An 18,456-nucleotide genomic window follows, 5' to 3' on the forward strand; every position below is an offset into this window, starting at 1 on the left:
CAGTGTGAGGGATGCGCTAACCCATCTCAGCAGAGTCGCTGGCCACCAGCCTCCCATTCTCAACATGATTAGTTTCTCAGGGTTTGCTGCAGCTTTTTTATTACTTTATATTTTGTATCAAACAGTGGAGCCAATCCCCAAGAGGGAAAGTCACCGTCACGGATTAAAACAAGCCCTTAAAACTTGAGTCATAGGAAAGATGTCTCCATCTAGAAAATATTCAATGCAACACAAATATAAAATATCAGAATACAACATAATTTGCATTTACTGTAATTTTGATCTATTGTGGGGAAGGATTTGTTTTACTTCTATGTTGCAGTCATTTCAAATCTCAGTGTGTTCTGTGATGCTATTCTTTCCTTCTTCCTATTTTAAGTGACCATCTTTGTCACCAAAAGAGCCCAAGTTCTTTTTTAACTGTCTTTTTAATGCTTTTAAAATTTTATACTACTAAATATTTAATCATTAATTCAGAACATATACAATTTGAAATTCATATTTTTGTCTCTTGAAAAGATTTCCTTCGAGTGGAGAAATAGGTTTTGGAGGAGCTATTTTAAAAGAGAAGCTATGTCTGTGTCTGCTTTGAAATGTATCTATGTTTTAAAGTGGTCGCTTACATGGAATTTTGTACTGAGATGAGATAACTAGGAATTTCCCCTTAGATGAGAATCTTCTCCAAAGACTTACAATTTGGCCTTTAACTTGACTGACAGAAGCCCAACGCTTTCCCCAGCAAACGTATTAGAAATCAATGAGCCAAGTAGATATGCATTGTGCATCTCAAACTGAGAAGTCAAACTTCAACTAGCTGAATAATCACAGCTTTTAATCTACTTTGGTATACAGTGCGACAAAGCAAGAACTCTGTGCCACCCTTCCCTCCCGAAGCCCCCATGTGTGTATCAGCTAGATTGTGAGACCTTCTGACTCTCGAAGTTTCTTGTTGCCTCGGCCCTCGTTTCTTTCGCCTGTTGCTTATGGCTACTGGTCTAAACAGAAGGACTCACATCACATCCCACCAAACCCTCCTCTTCCTGTGTGAGGCTTGTGTGAGCTTTCTATGTTCTTTATGTGCCATATGGCATAGGATTGAGTCCCAGGAAATAACTCGACAGTTATTGCCTGAATAAATATTTCCAAATCTCCATGACAGTTTTCTGACCTTGTAGTTGAATGCGTTAGATGTCAACGTATAAGGAGGAAACGTTTATTTTGGCTCACAGCAATTTTGTGCTTTTCAGCGCATGGTCGCTTGGACCCTTTGGCTAGGGCCTGGCATGGAGTTGTAAAGAACTGTGTGCTCGTGAAGGACAGAGCCACTTACCTCCTGGCTGACATGTGAAGTCCGAGGAAGAGGAAGGAGCTGATGGTCACCTACCACAGAGAACAAGACTTGCCACTAAGTCCTACATCTGTTTATGAAAAGTTGGTTTTACTTTTAGTTACGTGTATATGGGTCTGGCTTTGTCCCATGTGAGAGCAGAGCCTGTGCGAGTTAAAAAAACGTGTTACATCCTCTGGAGCTGGCGTCGTAGGCACTTGTAAGCTACCTGATGTGGTTCTGGAAGCCCAGCCTGTGTACACTGCAAGACCAGCACGTGCTCTTAAATGCCAAGCCATCTCAAAGACCTTCCCTCCTGAAGGCTCGCCCACCTCAAGATAGCACACAGCTGGAGATAAACCTTCACTATGAGAGGTGTTAAATGTCACTTCAAATCTAAACTATAGCATTGTTACTTAGGGGGAGGGGTACCACAGTCCCAGCCCAACCGTAGGAATTGAAATGTTCTAAAAGGAGAAGTGATCATTAGCTGGAATAGAATTTCACTCTCTGTGATGAATATAATCATTTGACCCAGAGTGAACTTGGACTTGGGTGCTCAAACTGCTACAGCTCTCCTGGTAACTTTATTTGTGTAGTTTGTATATCTACGTACAGAGCACCTTCTGGAACGGGGGCGAGTATGTGCATGTAGGTGCCATCAGAGTCTATAGGGTGTGTCAGATCTTCAGGAGGTGGACTTAGTTGTGAACCACCAAATATGAGCGTTAGGAACAAACTCTTCCTTGTTCCCTGGATGAGTAGGAAGTGCTGTTAACGACCAAGCCATCTCTCCAGCCCTTCTATTCACTTGCAATCAGTTACTTTCCGGTTCTCAACTGAGATAATTTCGATTCCTCAAGAAAATCGATGAATTGACAGCCATTTTCATTGTCACAATTAGTCATCGGAGAACTACTGACGATCTGGAAAGTAAAGAGACACGTATGATGCTCGGCTCAGTGGAGAGGGTACCCACAGCAAACAGCTGCCTCTCTGGAGCGCTGCAGGCATCCAGGAAACTAAAAGGACACTCCCATTATTTTATCTCTCAGAAAACCTGTTTTTATATTTACTTGCAAATCCTACCGTATTTTTCTTTATAATTCAGTAATTTGTTTTAATCATCTCAGTAGTCTTCCTTTTGCTTTCCTAAAATTTGTTAATCTTTTAATTCCCGAAGATGGATGCTTATCATATTTATTCAGCGTCTTTGTTAGCCTCCTCGAATATTTAATGTGATGATTCCTCTGAGCACTGGTTCAGCTGCATTCCATAGCTTCTTCTATGACGTATTCTCATTTTTAACATCTAGAAATTCTAAAATTTGGTATTGGGTTTTTTACACTACAATGTGAAAGTCTAGGGGTCTCGTGGTTTTTTAAATATATATGTTTACTTTCTTAAAGACGATTTTTGATGTAGTCAAAAGTCAGGCATTTCTAAGGTCTTAATGATATAATAGTATTAAGAAAGACACAGACCAAAGGGTTAATGTATATAACTTCATTTCTGCCATGCTATTTCAATGTGTGCATACATGCATGCATATTCATGTGATACTTTTAATAAGTGAGAAGTTACTTCACTACCTTCAAAACTGGAAGCTGATATACAAATATCCATGACTGATTTGTTCTTACTTCCAGGAAGCCATGTGTTTGTTTCTTTATCTTGGAGAAAAGCATATCCTAAAGAAAAATGTTATGTCTTAAAACAATATTAAATTTATTTACTTATTTTTCTGTGTATGTGATTGCATGTTTATGAGGTGATTGCATGTGTACATGTCTCTCTCGGTGTGCATTCATTTGGTAGAGAGGGAGGCATGCATGTGCCATGTTGTTTGTGGAGATCAGAGGACAACTTGCAAGAGTTGCTTTTCTCCTTTACCCTTTCCCAGGGATCACAGTAAGGTCCTTAGATGTCTGCTTTTACCTGCTGAGCTGTCTCCCCAGCAAGGAATACATCTTTTTAAAAAAATTAACATTAAATTAACAATAATACAAAATGAGAAATTATATGTAACCTAAAATTGGAGAAAGAATCTCTAAGATTTTGAAGGGCAAATATATTTTCTGGAAAATTACCGTTATGTTTTTACAAAGGATTAAAATGGAATATTGAAAGAATAGAATGCTGAAGACTGAAGGCAAAAAGAATTCGGGTAAATGAAAAGAGAAATTTCATAATATGATCTTTGTGCTCTATTAGCTAATTTCCTAGATTTTGAGAAGATTCAAGTCAGTATTTTTTGTGACCTTTACAACTCAGAGCTTAATCCTTTGCATATAATAAGAGCTAAGATAATAATCATTGATGTACATTGTCATCCTTATTTGCAACAGATCAATAAACCTAAATTGGTTTCTAGAATATGAATGGTTTTACAAGTGGGATCTCATTTTAAATTCATTGAAAAGTCAGTATTTCCCTGAAGATATGCGGGTAATAAGGAAAATCAGATAAGTCATTGTAGCCTTTTTCTAAAGTTGATTGGCCATCTAGTGTGTGTGTGTGTGTGTGTGTGTGTGTGTGTGTGTGTTTGTGATGTGCATATCTGTGCATGCAGAGAGGCAACAGTTTGACACTGGTTGTCTTTTATGAGATAAGGCCTCTTACCAAACATACAGTTTAGTTAAAATGGCTTACTGAGGAATTCTAGAATCTAGCCTACATTCTCCCACTAACCCTCTGTACTGCTAATTGACAATATAAACATGCTACAACCCCTGTTTATGTGAGTGTTGAAGATCCAATTTCAGGTCCTCGGGCTTACATTGTAAACACTTCATCTCACCAATGTCTCTCTTATCAACCATTTAAAATGATGGTCATTTTCAATGCTGGAAAGAAAAATCCAAAAGAGTTTTATGGTAATTAAATTGATTTTGAAATTCTGTATCACTTATCACCTACAAGACAAATGTCTTTGAAAAAGATTCTACACCTGGTTGATTGAGGTAGGAAGGTGTGCCCTTCCAGGGGTCAGCACTATTCTTTGGGTAAGAGTACAAGAATTAATAAAAAAGGAAAAGCAGGTTGGAAAACAAGCATTCACAATTCTCTCTGTGTTACCTTTTGGTTGCTGTGCTAAAACACCATAACTAGACAAAACGTAGAAACGGAAGAGTTTTTTGGACTTACAGTTCTAGAGAGGTAAGAGTCCATCACAGCATGTCAGGCAGCAGCAGGCATAGTAGCAGACAAAGCAAACGAGAATTCATAATCTTCAACACAAAGCCCAAAGCAAAGAGAGAGAACTAGGAGTGGCATGAGGTTTTAAATTCACAACGCCTTCCTTCAGTGATGTGCATTCTTCAGGGATAGCTTCTAATCCTCCCTAAACTGCACCACCAGCCAGGAACTCACCGTTCATGTATCTGACGCTATAGGAGATATTCCCATTCAAACCACCGCCCTGTTTGCTAAGACACATCCAGTGTGACTGATCCTCTGCCTCAACTGTCCGCCACTATGGTTTCCCTGACACAATATACCTTAGATTTCTGAGTCAAAATAATATTTTTATTAAAAGTGGTGTTATCAGAGAGAGACTTTGCCTCAACAATGGAAAAAAAAAGGATTACTACCACCCCAAGATGGTAATTAGATATAGGATTCATTTTTTTCATTGTATTTTTTTTTGAAAACTAGCACCAGAGAAAATAAAAAAAAATGCATTAACCCATTTTTCCCTTTGAACCTTCAGCATTCTAATAGGTCCCTGTAAACATAGACTTAACTCGAGCATGGTCGATTACAAATTCACATTTCAAATTCTTGCTGACTTTCATTCGACCAGGAATGCGATATCTGGTCTTGAGGTTCCAATAAAAGACAGTCAGGGTTCTCTAGATGGAACTTAGTAGATTGGCAGTCCTGACTGATATAGGGCCATACAGTGAAGGCTGCCTATATGCTGCAGTGCCACAAAGCACAGCAACTACTCAGTCCTGGAAGCTGGAAAATCAGAACAAGGGGGATCAGCGACACAGAGCCAGCCTGAAGCTAGAGATCTGGAAGACCCCAGTAGAACTAACGCGAGTCCCCATCCAGAGTCCGAAGACGCTAGATTCTTATCCTCAGGTAGTAGCAACAGCAGCAGCCACACCGGGAAGAGTGGAGCTGCTCCCTGCGGCTTACTTCTTTCTTCCTGCTCTTCAATCTAGTCTTCTGGCCTATTCACTGGTGCTGCCTACGTTCAGGCAAAGTCTTTCCCCTTCGATTGCTATTCTTTTTTTTTTTTTTATTAACTTGAGTATTTCTTATATACATTTCGAGTGTTATTCCCTTTCCCGGTATCCGGGCAAACATCCCCCTCCCCCCTCCCCCCTCCCTTTCCTTATGGGTGTTCCCCTCCCAACCCTCCCCCCATTGCCGCCCTCCCCCCACCAGTCTAGTTCACTGGGGGTTCAGTCTTAGCAGGACCCAGGGCTTCCCCTTCCACTGGTGCTCTTACTAGGATATTCATTGCTACCTATGAGATCAGAGTCCAGGGTCAGTCCATGTATAGTCTTTAGGTAGTGGCTTAGTCCCTGGAAGCTCTGGTTGCCTGGCATTGTTGTACATATGGGGTCTCGAGCCCCTTCAAGCTCTTCCAGTTCTTTCTCTGATTCCTTCAATGGGGGTCCTATTCTCAGTTCAGTGGTTTGCTGCTGGCATTCGCCTCTGTATTTGCTGTATTCTGACTGTGTCTCTCAGGAGCGATCTACATCCGGCTCCTGTCGGTCTGCACTTCTTTGCTTCATCCATCTTGTCTAATTGGGTGGCTGTATATGTATGGGCCACATGTGGGCTATTCTGTTTGCTTTGTATCTCTTCTCACACCCTTAGTGACTTAGACAGGAGTATGCTTTAGTAATCTCTTGGGTGTCTCTTCAACCAGTCAATCGATAATCAAGATAATTGTCACAAAGCCTATTTCTGAGATCTACCTCTCCATACTTAATGTGCCATATAACTCAACACCCTTCATTTTTCCGACTCCCATTAAACTGTGAGATGTTTACCTGGACTTTCTATCTCTGATTTGTGACTGAAGTTGCACCCTTAGCGGGATTAACCAACTAGCACACAATTCATGATCTTATTCCAGATTGCTATCAACAAAAGCAAGGGGAGTTAAAGATTTTTCTATGATGTTCTCTTCCCTGAAATTCACTGTCAGAGAATGAGAACTTGTCTTTACTTCCTTTGTAGTTCTGAAATAGTAAAAGATTCTGAATCTGTTTGGATTTCTTCTCATCATGACCCCTGAATAATATAATAATATAATATATAATATAATAAAATATGACAGTTGTGATTTTGTATATGAGACAAATAGACACTGAAAAACAGCTAGCATCTTATTTATCTCACTGAAACTGTTATGTTTATGGTAATTTTATACTGCATTACACTTGTTAGTCATTTTGTAGGTATGAAGATTAAGGAAACTTGATAGCAATTAGTCTCATGTTGAAGAATTAGCACTTTAATCATATTAGCCATCTTACCAATAGTGTTTTCTCAAAAGATCTGATGAGGAATGATTAAAGTAATTCAATTTCCTCGAGTTAGAATGCACATTGAGTCTATAAGCAGCTTTGGAAGATAGGTTAGAAGAAAGAAATGTGCAACATTATTAATACCCAAAGACTTGAGATTTGTCTGAGATGACTTCCCTTCTATAGGCACCATAGTTTCAGCCCCTCATTGGAAATCTTACATTATGGATGTCAAGTAAGATCATTGAAGTTTTCCTCTTTAATTGAAATTATTTTCCTGTTTAAGCCATTTTATTCAACATTTAACAATATTGGGACTGAGAAGAAGAATGTGAGTCACTGTAGATGACAGATAACTAAGTGGAGAGAATGAGACAAAATTTTGATAGCTAAAGTCAGTCCTTACCTCTTCAGCATCTATTGTAGCAAGAAAGAGGAACAACTGTGACTCTTACGGGTACTAAGTATGCCAGTGGCTGGAGAGACCGCTCTGTGTTTTTCTCTTTGTGCCTCTCCTTCCCCGTGTCTATCATGTGTCTGTCTCTCTTTCACTGTAGAGAGATTATAGAGAGTTTGCCAGAATTAACTCACATATGAAGTGATTACTATTTTGTTGTTGGAAAGCTCTCATCTACTTTTACAATGACCTCTTCTCAATCTAATGTCTTTCATTTAAAATAAATGAAAAAAAAGTTTTAAAGCATTTCTTTGGCATTGCATAAGACACCTAGTAACTTCTAACCCTCTTTTCTTAGTAATGTTCTACGGGTCCTAACTTTTGAATCTTCGTTTAGTAAAAAAGAAATCTGCTACCTGGCCCAATAGCCATTTCCAGATATTAATTATGTTGTAAGTTTTGTTCAATGCTACTGGAAGCTGCATCAATAATATATCAACAACACTTGCAGAATTCATAATTCTGTCATAGACAAATTGCCACAGAGAGTAGCATAGATTCCCCCTTCGCAGATAAAATGAATTTAGGCTATTACTGCGACGAGCTTTCAGCATTTCATATTTAATCAAATTTAGGGATGTCTAGAGAATGTGCATCTACAGTGCTTTATCGAGGTGCTTACAGATTACAAAGGTCAATGATTTCCTTAAGTAGGTCATTCTCTGCTTACTGTGTTTAGCTCTATTGAAGGCTGATTCCTGTTTTGAAAGCTCTGAGACCATGTCCACTCTCTCTATTGTCAACCCCATTTCATAGCTTAAGAGGTTATCTGAGCTGGTAGATTGAAGTATTTTCGGGTGTCATTTCATGTATTCCAAGTCCTCTTACTGTCTTATTTAAAATTCACACAGGGGAGGCCTTTACCTTTAGAATAATACAAAAATAGAGGATAAAATAGAATGATTATTTTTTTTCCTATGTGAAATTCAAGGTCAATCTCACGTCAATTCTCGTCAAAAATTAACCACATTCTCTCAAGAAAAAAAAATGTTTTTTTTTGAACCTGTGCACCTTGATTCTCAGGTGACTTGGATGTGTCTTTTTCCCTGAATCATCTAACATTAAAGTATCACACTGTGTCTAAGTCAGTTTCACATGTTTGCTTCTTGGACACACAGTAAACTGTGTATGTGAGAATAATCACCCCTCCAGTGAGGCTCAGTCTGAAAGATACAAAGTTGCAGGCATCAAACACAAATTTAGGGCAAGAGTGTGATGAAGGCGTCTTAGCAATGTTCTATTATTAATCCCCAAAAATGGGAGGAGAAAGACCACCACCCCAAATCATCATGGCCAAATTAATTAAAGTAAGTAAAGCAAACTTCTTCAATTGTGTGCATTGGATGCCTCCCCCTAAGGTGGGGTTCTTGAAGTCAGCATTGCACATGAAGAAGACAAGGCTTTTGTAGCTCAGGGTATGGAGTCTCCAAATGAGGGATCTGATGGGCAAAACAGGCAAGGTCACAGGAGCAGAACATAATCATAATAAGCTAGTTCCTCTGAAACAAAGACATGCTTGCAAGGCGGTAGGAATAAAAGTTAGTCATAGGCTGCCATTTAATCCTTTGGAACAAAGGTAGGGTTGCAAGATGGTTGTGAACAACTTTTTTGAAACAAAGACATGTTTGACCTTCCTGGAAAAGGCGGTACAGATACATTGGTAGCTAAGGTTACAGGTGGGACATAGCCCAACCCTTGAGAAGCAGAGGTTTAACCATAAACAGCAACGAACCTAGTTTGTCTTTTCTGTAAGAGGAAGGCAGACTTGTTCTTCATTGACTCTATAGCTAATCTATGCTTTCCTGAGATTAGGAAACCTAATTCGCTTTTGCTTTTGCTTCCAATTGCTGTTTTCTGACTCCTGTGTGCATACACCCTAACGCTATTGTTAAAATGTATTTCTCTGTCAAATTACAGAGCAGCTCGGGCGGCAGTGGGGATCTCTGAAAAGGTTTTTCTCCTAGAATGTATTATTTAATTTTTACATGTGGATACATTTTATAATGGAAAAGTTCACCGTTTGACAATGAGCAAAGTGAATTAGAAGTGACTTTTCCTAGCTCTTCAAACTTTGGAATTCCTAATTATTAAATAGACTACAAGGTCTTTGTTCTTGGGGCTTCTTGAATAAATCTCTCTCTTTACACCGTGTTCTGTAGCTGTACAAACTTTGGCTGAATCATGTTCATTTATATCATTTTATATATTCATTGTCATAGGAATTTACTTTTCCTTCATTTTATGCTCTTTAAAACTGAACTTTGTACTCTCCAGAACCTATAATTTATTTTCGAAACATTACATTGTGTTATGTAGTATAAAGTGATGTTTGCCTTCTCATCTATTAATATATTAGAATATGATAAATGCTCTCTCCTTTTTAACCAACATTTGTATTATACCATCATATAACTATTTATTCTACCCACATTACTCATTCTGTCGACAGTATTTTAAGGCTTAAATTTTAAGTAGTCACTTATTAAATTGCTGGGCTTGACCCTCTAAGGGCTCAGCTTGTATATAATTTTATTCATTTGATACCAAAAATTTATTGTGCATCAGCCACATACCAGATACTATACTATAGATGGCTGGTTTGGGATGTCCCAATTCACTAGTAGCTAAGAGGTCTTGCTCTCACAGTGCAGCACACTCGACAGAGCCTGAAATTGAAGGACCAGCCTTGGGATGGAGGTTATGCTGTCTGTGTAGTTCATGGAATTATTGAGAGGAGGGAGAAGGGTAAAGAAGAAGCTGGAATGGCATGGGTCTCAACTTGTCTATTTTCCAACCTTTCTTTTCTGCCAGGTGCAGAATTTTACAGTTGTACAAAATAACTACTGAGACCTTGAAAGCAAAGATAGAAGGGAATTAGTGAGGCATTCCTCTTCTTTTGCATCTATCCTGCTGGTTACAGTGCCCCAAGCACACACGGATTATGGATTCCCTCGTAATATAGCGTGTACTTCTTGCAACAAATTTTTTTCCCTAAAACCACGATGGTAATTATGTTTTATCTTCTATACTACAAGACTGTTTTTTTTTCTCTTAAGGGAGAATCCCTGAAGGCAGGGTGTCTGTGATTAAGTTCAGAACGTTTTAGTGTCTTGTCAGAGAACACTGCATGGAGGTGATGAGCCTTGACAGGTTGGCTTGGAAACCTTGCTGCAACAGACACAATGAAGCTGTGATGGGGACAGAGTTGGTGCTGCTGGGACTCGTCCAACTTTTATGCATTCTCAGCCCCTGCAATGCAGTTGGCATGCCTAGGTGTAATGTGTTTAGCAGAGGAAGGTGCTCGGTCTCAAACACAGGGGCTGCTTCTTACTTGGTGGATCTTCTCTAGTCATCTGTCTTAGTTTTCTTCTTAATTGACAAATAGTGAGTGCATATATCTGTGGGCACAATGTGACATTTTGATATATGCACGCATTGTGCAATGATTAAATTACGCTCATTAACATAGGTGTTACCTAACTGAGCTGTCGTTATTTTGCAAGAAGAAAAGCTACAACTCGCCCTCTCAGCAATTTTGAAATGAACATGATCAACTGCCACACCATATTGGACAATTGACCACTGAAGCAGTTCCTTGTGCCCTTCTTCTAACACCTGCTCTTTCCAGATGGTCCATTCATGTATGTATGTATGTATGTATGTATGTATGTATGTATGTATGTATGTATGTATGTATGTATTTATACCAACAAACACACATGGCTTTGCAAATAGTCACTTCCACTTCCAGAGAGTAAAAAGAGGAATTTGACTGTTCCGTTTCTTCCTTAAGCTTTTGCCCTTTAGCATTCTCTTTTGGAGTTGTACATTTCTAATGGTTCTGAGTTGCTCCATTTCCAGCCCAGGTAGAAAGTAACATCTGTGTGGCTTGGCCTTCATTAACCAGTCATTGACCTGCATCTGTCAATAAGGATTACTTAGGACCACCCTTGACCTACAATCAATTCTTCCTCAGTTTCCTACAGTTGCTGCTCACCTATTCAGCCATTTTACACACAGAAATGAAGTGGGATTTCATCATTTCTAGGGAGAAGGAAAGCTTTCCCTTAGTTAAATGTATTCTGGTAAACACATGAAGGGAAACACCAGGAAACAATCAATACATACTCTATTGACTGCTTAATAGTCTAGATGTAGAGAAAGAAGGTTTAATAGGCATTGCCATAAACAGGGGGAAGGAAACCTCACCAGCTAAGACAGAGGACTGGAGTACTGGTTAATACTGGTTAATACTGGTTAATACTGCAACGGGGGTGTCAGAGTTCTGTTTCCTAAAATTGCCTCAGGTATGAGGAGACAGAATTGACATTGCATAATGCTGCTCAAGAGTTATGTATTGTAAGGTCTCTCTCTCTTATTCTCTCTCTTTGTGTGTGCTTATTATATAGGAGAGAGAGAGAGAGAGAGAGAGAGAGAGAGAGAGAGAGAGAGAGAGAGAGAGAGATTTGTTCACTTTAACAGGTAGTCATAAATCAATGACTTATGTTCCCAAGGTTACATACAGGCTGAAAACTGAAGCAGCCGCAGTTTCACTGTCAGACCCTCCTGGTAGTATATTTATCAGGTGTATTGACCTGATAGACAGAAGGAAAATATAATTACATTTATCTCTTTATTTTGTTATAAATTTTATTTTTTATAAATTGATAAGACTTACTGTGTACAATGTGATTTTTTAAGTTAAATAGCATTGAGAACATATAATCTGTCATCCTCTATTTACTCTTTGACAATTTCATACTTGTATAAAATGTATCTTGATCATATCCATGTCATCTCCTTCTCCAACTTCTCTCAACTCTTATATCCTCACCAACCTCACAACCTCTTCCTTTCAGAGTTCAATTAGAACTGCCCTCACATTTATGTGTGGGGGCCATTCAACGTACACACATGTGTTTGTTTGTAGAACTTATAAGATTCAACTCTCTGAAGGAAACAGATTCGTCCTCCCCCAGCAGCCATTGACTGTTAATAGCTCCCGACTAGAAATAGGGTCTCAAGCCCCTCGCCCAGTCATTCTTCAGGGCGGTTTCATCTTGTGCCGGCCTTGTGATGGCAGTTTCAGAGGGTCCTAAGTTTACAAGTGCTGTAGTCCCGTCATCTCCAGAAGATACTCTTCACTAAGGGCACTCCTTAACCTCTGGCCATCATTATTGTTCTGCTCCTTCTTCCTCGGTGCTTTCAGAGCATTTGGGGGATGATGGTGTTATAAACATTGACTTGTCACTAAGCATCCCGCAGTCATTCCTCTGGTGTAAGTCTCCCAGTTAACCATCATCAACTAGAAGGAGAAGCTTCTCTGGTGAGAAGTGAGAGCTGCATTTACTAATGGATAAAGTTACTGGAAGGCGATTTGGTGTTCTGCCTACTTTGCAAAAATAACAATAGGAGTTTCCCTCTTCAGGTATATGAGCTCCCCAGCTGTAGGATTTCTACCAGACAGATTTACACAACCAGATCTGAGATCGCTCCTATGCCCTGGGCCTTCGATCACACCAGCAAGTTGTTGGTTACTCCCACTGTACTCACTGACAGTGAAAAATGCAAAGTCCCAGGCCTACTGCTGAGCTCGCTTTGACTCAAAATTCAGGGTGGGGAACCAGAAATCTGTATGTTATCTGCTGATTTCTTTACCTGCTGCAGGAGACTGCAGAGGAAAGAAAGAGACATTGCAAGGAGAGGCTTCACCGAGCAGGCTAGCCTTGGTCACCCTGAGCATTGTCTATGGCTCAGAATTCATCTTCATACCCATGTTTGATTGACATCACGCCAGGCACTTCACCCTTTTCCTTTCATTTCTGCTTAACAAATCTTTGAGGTTGGATTATAATTAAAACTAATTTCTACAAAAGGAGACAATCAAGCCTTAGAGATTTAAACACGTACAACCGAAACCTGGGAGGCTTGAGATTTCATCTCAAAAATGTGTTCTTTACTTGCTTTGTCATATTTGCATAATTTTTATTTATTGTATAACACAAGGTGTTGGTGAGAAAGAAGTGATTTTTAAAAGGAAATAAAAAGGAAAGGAGGTGATTGCTCCTAGAGATGGTAGGGGAAGTTTATTGTAGATCTGTGGGAGAGAATAGCCAGAGGCAGAAACATCTGTGAGAGTCCAGAGTAGACATGACCCTGAGCCCTGTGAGGAGAAGAGGAGGGAGGAGGGGTGGGGAGAGGAGAAAGAAGGGAACTAGATGCTGCAGCCAGGAGGCCCAAAGAGTCAGGTAACCAATATGGTTAGATAATATTAGGAAGGGTAGCCCAGCCTCCTGGGCTGGAGATTTCAAGGTTGGGGTCAGAATATACTAGTCAGGTAGGGATTGAGGGATGCTGGGAGAGCCAGGTGGCCAGAACTTTGATATGTTAAATGGGCACCTCATCCATTTGTTCCAGGTTTCAACCTAACAAGAAGGAAAGGAAAATATCTCTCCCTCCTGTGGCATGTTTCACATCTGCTTTTAAGTGAGTGGACCAGAAATGTGGGTTTTAGAGAGTAGCATCATTGTCAGCCTTTCTGTCTATCATCAGCATCACCAACCAGACACGCTTCCTAGACCTCTTTGTACAGAGCTATAGCCCTCTGACTCCTTTAGATACAGAAAAGCTCCACACTTTGCCTGTAGTAATAAAGGACTTGGTAATTGGATTTCAGAAAACATGGCAACAGCTCTCAGATTATCTGACAAAGTTCTAGCCTCGGGCATTTTCTCAGTGGTGCTTCTAGGACTAACTGTAGCCAAGGTGACCTTGCTCATAGCTATGGGCTTTCAGAAATACATCTCCCTCTGTGAGGACGTTATCGCTTCATTTTATGAGGCACGAGGATGTGGATTTTTGGTATAGTTTATTGCATCAGGAGGAGAATTTAAAAGGAAAATTTTTGTCACTTTTGTGATAGTGAATGATATAACAGGACCACATTATTTCAGTAGCAAATATTATGAAGTTTTAAACTTGCACACTGCAATTGGTATTTGTCAGCTAAGCTGTATATTTTCAGCTTTCCAGGTTTCATCCCAATTCGAGTTTGTATTTCTCAATACAGCTTGTATGCAATGGACACTTAATTAAGAGAAATATTCAAGCCTACAAAATTGACAAGTAAAATGGTGAACCATTCATTATTTCCCACTACCATCTACTATGATTAGATTAGGTTAGACAAGCAGGATAGATGGTCAGTGTGAAGGTTTATCTGGACTCAAAAGTGACTGTCAGAGTTAAAGCAATGCCTCTATGGTTAAGAACATTTACTGCTCTTGCACACAACTTGGGTGTTCAGGTCCCAGGGCACAATTCATGACTGTCTATAACTCCAGTTCCAAATTGTCCAATGCCCTCATCATGCTTCCTTGGTTACCTGCATGCATGTGATGCACATAAATTTATGAATGTACATACATGAATGGGAAAATGATATTAATTGGATTGAAAATTCTTTAGGAGATTGGGAAAGCACATCTCCATTGGTAGTGGAGGGTGCTTTCAGAATGGGTGAGGTCAACCAGTAGGCCAGAGGCCTAGGTAGGGTACATAAGAGAAAACCATGTGATATAGAATTCTCCTCTCTCTGTCTCTGGATGCTCGGCTATGAGCTATTCTGCCATACTCCCCACCATCTGTGCTGAAATCATGAATGACAGTAGACACTCACTGCTTGCCTGTATATGCAGGCCTGTATTTTGTCATGGCCACACAAAGCTACTCACACCGTTTCCTCACATTCGTGGATGCCAAAAGATCTAAAGATGAACAATTACCTTTCATATCTTTGGAGAGGCCAAACCATTACATCCTGTGGACATCACTCTTGATCAGTTTTACTCCTCTTAACAGCGACTCTAGCAGACACAGATGTGAAGAAGAATAAAGAGAAGGAAAGCCTAAATAAAGAAGTGGCTGTGCGCTGCTCTCCACGTGTTAACTATTCCTTTTACCATCCCCAAAATAGAGCTTTTAAAAATGGCATTCAGACTCAGTCATGGAGGCTCTGTGTTGTTTTAAGTGTAGCCACTGCGAGTTTCCTAGGTAACCTGTAATATTCAGTGTTCAGGCGCCTTTGATAAGTAAAATCTGTCTAAGGTACATAGCTAAAAGGAGCTAGTCTTGTCTTAAAAATTCTGAGATTTCTTTCTTGTAATGTTATAATTTGGTATAAAATATTGACAATAAAAATGTACTCTGTGAGTCTATGATAAAGGCTGGACAGAGGCAGAGTGGGAAAGACGAAAAGTAGTGGTAAGGATGTCTATCCAGCCCAACGGGAAGGCCATGAAATGTGGAGATGTTTTCGTTAGTATCAAAATGGAGAGACAGAATTTTAATTTGATGTTTGTTTTCCTGAATCCAAAATTCTGGCTTGCTCTTAAAGTAGAAAAGATAGTGAAAATGTATTCACAAGGATCCAGATTGAGAAGTCAGTCTGGTATAAATATTAATTAAACGGGGAGATAGAATGTGTTGTATTGGGGTCACTTAGTAGGTATCAGTTAACTATGCCTAAGGGTATATCAAAATTCCCCCTATTTCATCTGCACTATGCGTATCATATATTGTCATGGCCTCTTTCTAAGATAATATTATTATTTTTGAGTATCTGAGAAGGATATAGCTTCCCAATTCAATTGGCCTCTGCCAATTCTAACCCCCAGGGAACCCTGTGCTGAAGCACGTGAAACCTGACAGCAAGAACATACACCACCGTCGATTCTTCCCCTCCGAGTCTCTGGCTGTGACACTTTTCAAGGATAAACATCTGAACTCCAATAATCATATCCAAGGATTCTACCAAATCCTTCAAGTTAAATGCAAAGGTGTCTGAAGTGAGAATTGAATTTCCTGTGGATGTGTATTGAGGTGACCTCAGTAAGGCACTGTGTCCCTCTCCCTACAATGCAGATGAGTAGCACACAGTTAATCTTGAAAGTTAGAGAATAGGAAATATGGACTGTGTGGCATTTTCTTCACTAATCTGATTAGTATGAAGATCTAAGTCCTACATTCACAGCTATGACTGAGGCCCTGTTAGGCTTTAATTCCTTTGTCTGCTGTCTTCTGCCATGCATATTTCCTTTCTGGATTTATAGTTGAAATCTGGCTGCCATTTTCTCTCTTTACTCCTATAAGTTCCTCTTCTCAAATACCTTTGTGATCAATGCTAAATTTAAAAGCTAGGTATGGTGATGCTAGTGTGAAATTTCAGCACACTGGACACTAAAGCAAGATGGTGTAAACCGTTTGGGGCTAGCTTAGGCTACATAGCAAAACTTTGTCTCAAAAAAGATCGAGTTGGACCAAGAGAGCAAATATATATTAGTTGTCATCTCTCTTTTATTAAAAGAGGACTTCATTTTATTTTGTGTCCTTAGGTCCACCTACCATGAAATCTGCATGGTATTAAATTACAAGTATTGTATATAAGGTACGCCTTACCTTATACCAGTCATTTGGGCGTACTTCAGCATTTAAAAAAATTCTGTATTTTACATATCAATAAATATTTGACTACCTTAACCTCACATTTCTAAGATTTTAATTGCATTCTTTGTATTATCTTGGTGCGTTGTTTCCCAATCTATGTGTACTGATCTCATCACAAACCTTTTTAAGTCTGTTGCTGTGTTATTCACATTTCTTTCTTGTTCCTCCACTCAACCCTTTGGGGAGGAATTATAATACAATGGCATAATTTTCACCTTCAGCCTCCTCCCTCCTACCTCTTTGGTCTTTTTTCAAATCAGTGGCCTGTTTTTTCATTAACAGACCTGAGCCACATTGTCCAATACTCAGTTTTGAATGTTAATATTTAAAGCACTCTGTGAGGTTTTAGAGGACAAAGTCATTTGTTCTTGTGCTATTCGTACCTGTCCCGTTTCCAACACCATTAGTGTTTAAAAGACACCTTACCATAAATTTTAAAAAGAGCAAGGATGGGTATGTGGGAGAGTTTGGAGGCAGAACAGGAAAGGGAGAGATGATATGGTGGAAGTTTTTGACTGCAGATAAACTTCCAGTAATACCAGCCGTGGTTAAGCCACTGTCTGCCTGGTGTCCAGTCTTATCCCTTTAATATGACTTTTTATAGAACCACATAAATATATTAGTTTGCTTCTTTGCCTTCTACATGATTTGAAGCAATGCTTCCAGGACACTTGTGGTCAGCCCATGTTCAGAGGACTACTATGTTCTCATTTTATCAGAATAAGAGAGAAACTAGAGATCAGATCAAAGAAACCAAGAAAGAAGTAAAGAAAAAGGTTCCTGTAGAAGTCTCTGCTGTAAACCACAACTCATGTCTCCAGAAAACCTCTTATGTCTCTTGTTATTTCTAGGTCTTTAAATTAACTTCTTGAAAACACATTTTTATCCATAATTTTTTGTTTTATTTTGTTTATATTTGCTTATTTTGAGATAAAGTACTGTGTAGTCCAGACTGGCCTTTACTTTGGTATATACTGAGGTAGTAGTATATTGAACTCTGTCCTAGTTGCTGTGATCAGTCCTGTGTCATAGCACATGTCTTCAGTGTTGTTAGGACTGTTAATTGATGCACCAACACACATGAGTCACATGGGGTCTAGCATAGCACTTTGCTCCCAGGAGGCAGTTGTTTTTGTTTATTGGCTCATGATATTTCCTGATGACTAGTATGCTGTATTTATATGTGTTTCTCAGGAGACCGAGTATACATGAGTTGTAATAAAAATAAAAAGAGAGACCACATATATCATTACATTTGATTTGATGGCAGAGGAAAGGCTTCTAAAAGAAGTGAGATGAGTATAATATGAAAAGAACAGTAGATATCCAAAAACTAAATTTCAGTCAATTCAGGTGGAATGAAAAAAACTAAAACAGAATTCAAGAATTCAATTATATATATATATATATACATATATATATATATGTATATTATATATCTCCCAAGACATTCAAACATCTCAATAGTACAATAGTAGAGTATTCAAATAACATGATTAAGGCACTAGGTTCAGTTATCAGTAACACACACACAGATGCATGCACATACACAATGCCTGAGGCTTGATTGGTATCCTCTTGTTACTATAAAAGCCAGGAAATTCCGGAGAAGGATCAACTTCTAAAGAATATAGATTAGCTCAGTGAGGGTCGACAAATGCACATGAAAGTACTAG

General features: G+C 39.2%; 1 protein-coding gene across 3 annotated transcripts in view; it reads left to right on the forward strand.

Annotated features, from left to right (window-relative positions):
- The window catches only part of Fgf12 (fibroblast growth factor 12), a 567,597-nt gene that overhangs the window by 470,474 nt on the left and 78,667 nt on the right, over positions 1–18,456 (forward strand). The gene's annotated exons all lie outside the window — the stretch shown is intronic.

Source organism: Rattus norvegicus, chromosome 11, assembly GCF_036323735.1.
Source record: "Rattus norvegicus strain BN/NHsdMcwi chromosome 11, GRCr8, whole genome shotgun sequence".
NCBI lineage: Eukaryota > Metazoa > Chordata > Mammalia > Rodentia > Muridae > Rattus > Rattus norvegicus.